This window comes from Columba livia, chromosome 2 (assembly GCF_036013475.1).
Source record: "Columba livia isolate bColLiv1 breed racing homer chromosome 2, bColLiv1.pat.W.v2, whole genome shotgun sequence".
Classification (NCBI taxonomy): Eukaryota; Metazoa; Chordata; class Aves; order Columbiformes; family Columbidae; genus Columba; species Columba livia.
This window is the reverse complement of record NC_088603.1, coordinates 76,556,258-76,561,175: the sequence shown is the minus strand read 5'-3', so window position 1 is coordinate 76,561,175 and position 4,918 is coordinate 76,556,258.

Here is a 4,918-nt window from a genome sequence, read left to right as displayed (position 1 = left end):
ACCACATCAATTCCTCTGACTGCCTTCTAATAAACTGCAGTTTCTCTGAACACACTTTCAGCCACCTACCAAGGGCCTCTCAAGTCATTAAAATTAAATGAGATAACATTGAGACTGAGCTTTGATTCTGTCTACTCTGAAGTAAAAATCACATCACTGAAGAATTAAACAGTCATGCTAAACACAGAGAAGGATGAAATAATATTGGGCATTCAGTCTGAAAGAAGCCTTTGAATAAAGAATCAGTTTTCTTTCAGTTCTCAAAGGGTACCAAGTCACAGAAATAGCATTATTCAAACTCTGTAGTGGAAGATCTCAACAGCTTACCAGGAGTGTTAAAATAGCATAACTATTTTCACATTTCTTATTGATCAGAAAAAAAAAAAAAAAAAAAAAAAAAGAAAAAGAAAAAGAAAAAAAATTACAAAGCACCATAGTTTGACTTGTTCTCCTCACAAACTACACAATGTGGAAAGATCAAATAGCTTGCCATTGCTCCAGTAGCCACCACATGTCAACAGAATCTAACAAGCTAACACACCACTTTGTATTTTAAATGAGGTGCAAAGAAAGAGATTTGAAGCTGTCTTTGTTCCACGCATTTGTATTGACATATGCTTAAGCAAATGTATACTACTTGACTCCATACAAAATCCAACCCAATCCAGACCAAATCCAACCAACTTAATGTAGTTGAAGAATAGTAATAATCCCCCCCACATAAACACTTCCAAGTTCACACATGCACATGTAACTAATCATGTTGTAAATATATATTTTTGAAGTATCATCTAAGCTTTTAGCAGATGTCAAAATAAGCCGATCTTCCTTGCCTGCGTGAGAAGTGAACCAGACCAAGTGCCTACATTTGACTGTGAAAAGGCAAGAATAATTCTTCCTTTTCCTACTTCAAGATCTGTGTGATTTTATGCAATAAAAGCCAATGAGAAGAGCTGTGAGAGATTTGCCATGACCTACATAGCATGTGCAAATGGACACTTTCACTTTCCATGCTTTCTTGAGCACCTTGCCTCTTTATGACACATGTGTACCTTTGTCTACATTGAGTTGAGAGATAGAGCTGAAGCTTATTTTTACATTTGTGCTAATGAAGAAAGCTGGGAGGAAGAGAAATAGAGTGTTCCCTATGAGGAGAAAAAAAAAAAAAATGCTGAGCACTCCATTCTGAGAGGAAAGGGGAGGTTCAAACTTACAATGCTGAAAACTAGAAAATTAATGAGCCTTCTTCTCTTTAGGTTCACTGGCCTAAATATCAAGATGACCATATACTCTGACAACAGCCTCTCTCTCACAATTGCACCAATGTAAGTGATAACAAATCACTCCAGACCCAGCTGATGTTAACAGATGCCTCAGCTGCTTATCAACTAAAACAAGGAGGCCACAGAAATGGCCCAGTACATGTCATAGTTTGAAACCCCTAAACATTTTGATGACTTGCTTTTAAAGCATCCAGATTCTGAAAAAAATTATTCCTTCCTATATAGATCAAGTTCCGGACAGGAAAAACTTGCCAGTCTTGAATTTATAGTATTTCTAGGGGCACTTTTAACTGTGTAATTGCTAAATGAGGAACCTAGAAAAATTTTGTAATACTTCTAAATTCAGCTTTATGACTCTGGTAGTCACCCAAGTATTCATACGATAGCTGTTTCAAACAAAAGCCAAGCAGAAACTCTGGGGTCCAAATTGTCTAAATGCTATTCATTTTGTTCAAAAATGCTATGGTATATTGTACTTTCTTGTAATTGTGAAAGCATTAACATACACATACTTTCCACTTACTATCAAATAGCTCAGTCCTTAAAAGAACCGTGATTTTTTTCTATGACTAAATAAAACCAAGTAGGAATGATAAACTGTGTAAATAAAAGGGCATATGTAACTTTCAAACAATGAGTAAATATGTGAGTCCTAGATTTCTTTCCTTCTGGACTTTTGAATAGTCAGATACAGTATCTTACCAGATGCACACAGTAAACTTCGGAAGAAACTACTCTGTGCTTCATTCTGAGTTGTTGCAGCAACTATTCCAATTTTTAAAATTTCTTTGGGGCAGCAACACATGCAAGCATAGAAGAAGCATCCCAGCTCTAGTGTAGATATCAGGAAAAAGAAAAACATAACCCAGGACAGACAAAACAAAACAAAAAAATTGTTTCAAACCTACTGAGCTATCAGTTTGTTTTCTTCTTTCATAACAGTTATTGGTGAAGTTTAAAACCAGGTAAGTTAACTACAAATGGGGAAAAAAAAAAAATATGGCAAATCAGAACATAAGGAAAGAATAAAAGATCTTGGTTTTGTTCTCTGACTTTCTTAAATAACATTTTCAATTTAATTTGAAAATAAAAAGTCAAACTGGTACAATGTATTTTCTCTTTCTATCTCACTTTTCATAACTATTTCTAAGTCTCACTCTATTCTGGCATTCAAAGCATTCCATTTGCTTCAAAAAGCTCAATAGCATTCATTTGTCTGACTAAGGTTATTTTTGCTACCATCAGTATTACAGAAGAGACAGTCATATTGGCTCTCCTCTCTTGTACAGCTCTGAGCTCACAACGATGGGTCTCTTGCTCTTGGGTCCATTTCAGCTGTGGTAAATTAAAAAGCAAACAAACAACATTCTTCCCCCCCTCCCTTAAATAAAGGATTTGCTCTGACAAACTACTGGGTACTTTGATATGCATTCAGGAAACACTTCCATGCAAAATTATTACAAATTAATGCCAAGTTTCTGATTTTGAAAGCTTGGACTAAAATGTCTGAGAGAAAAACAAAACCACAACGAAGACAGTTTGAAACTGCCTCAGGTATTAAGACAATCCATTTCAGTAGTTTAGTAACAGGGTGCCCCTTAAGAAGTTAAAACTACTTTGTGGTGCTTTGGTTTTTTTCCAATTAAAACTCAAGATCACAGAATCACAGAATGTTAGGGATTGGGAGGGACCTCAAAAGATCGTCTAGTCCAATCCCCCTGCCGGAGCAGGAACACCTAGATGAGGCTACACAGGAATGTGTCCAGGTGGGTTTTGAATATCTCCAGAGAAGGAGACTCCACAACCCCCCCCGGGGCAGCCTGTTCCACTGTTCTGTCACCCTCACTGAGAAGAAGTTTCTTCTCATATTTAAGTAGAACCTCTTGTGTTCCGGTTCAAACCCATTACCCTTTGTTCTTCCGTTGGTTGTCACCAAAAATGGCCTGGCTCCACCCTCGTGACACTCACCCTTTGTATATTTGTAAGCATGAATAAGGTCACCCCTCAGTCTCCTCTTCTCCAGACTAAAGAGACTCAGCTCCCTCAGCCTTTCCTCATAAAGGAGATGCTTCACTCCCTTAATCATCTTCGTAGCTCTGCGCTGGACTCTCTCCAGCAGTTCCTTGTCCTTCTTGAACTGAGAGGCCAAGATACAGATTTTTATGGAAGTTGCACCTCAAGGTTACAAACACCAAAAGTTATTTAAAAAAAAAACAACCAAAGTTCAACTGGTGGGAACTAAGGTAGATCCAAGATAAAAGAATTTGTAATTTCTCACTGTACTGGATTTACTTTAGCACCCTTGAAGGTGAAGGTTTTCACAAACAATATCTAAGCAACTTTCCACAGTGCACGTTGATTTCAGAAGAGAGAACACTGATCGTTATAGCATAAGAGATTAACTTTCCCAATTGGAAACTGGAAAGTGCAACAGAGGGAAAAAGGAAAAAAGGGAAAACAAAAACAACAAAAAAACAAAACAAAACAAAACAAAAAGAAAACAAAACAAAACAACAAAAAAAAGAAAAATAAACAACTTGAAAAGTCTTTTAAAATAGAACAGTATGAAGAATGAATCTATTTAGGTATCCAGAAAATGATGACAAGAATTTGAAGAAGGGAAGAGGAAGCAGTGATGGAAAGAAGTGGTAATCACAGGAACTAGTCTTTGCCAAAGACTATAGAACATTTATTCCTTTTATGAAAACATGACAAATGTAGAGAGTTACCATCAGCATCTACTACCTGTTGGTATTTGTACTCCTGTGCCAGAAGAAGAGTCTTGATCTTGTCAAATGGAAGGGCAAAGCTGTTATTAACATAGATTCTGCTTCAGAAGCAGCTGCACCACCCAGAAGAAGCCACCCTGTTTGAATTGAAATTCAGTTGCTCTTTGTTAACTCTTCTGCAGTAACACGGTTGGTCAGAACCCTAGCAAGCTGTGAAAGTAAGATCCATTGGTATCTAAACACATATGCCTGTATATTTCTACATATGTGTGTGTGTATATTCGTACATATATTTTCCGAGTACCACATCTCCCTACAGCAAAGTCTTTGCATTGTGTTGATAAACTTCCCTCCAAGGCATAATTTCCATCTTCAAACAATCACAAACAAAATCTTTGTTCTGTTATTTGTGTTTACACACAAGGGAAAAAGCAGAGTGGATTACATATTCCCTCCCGTATCTGTAAGAATAGATGGCACAGGATGAGCTCTGTAAATCCTGTCTCCTGTTTCATTGTCTTTCTTCAAATCACCAGACTGTATGTGATTTTGCAGTTGTCATGCATCGTTTCTGAATAACCAGGGCTGGCAAAGCAACTTTCATTTTTATATGCATTAACTATTTTATACATGTGTGTGTGCACATCAGTCAAGCCATAAAGTAATTGGGATAAAGACACTATTATTTAAATTATATAGTAAAAGACTAATTTTGTAGTCATGTAAAACTGCTGGATTTCTCACAGAGCTGTATAGCACTGCCTAATCCATAGCAATTATTTTCATCAGCAGTATGGTACACAGTAAATTATACCAGGATGCAGCTTTGGTGCATGACAGGTTGCCATCTACTGTATGAAAAATAAACAAACAAACCCCACAACCCACCACACATGTATTCCTGGT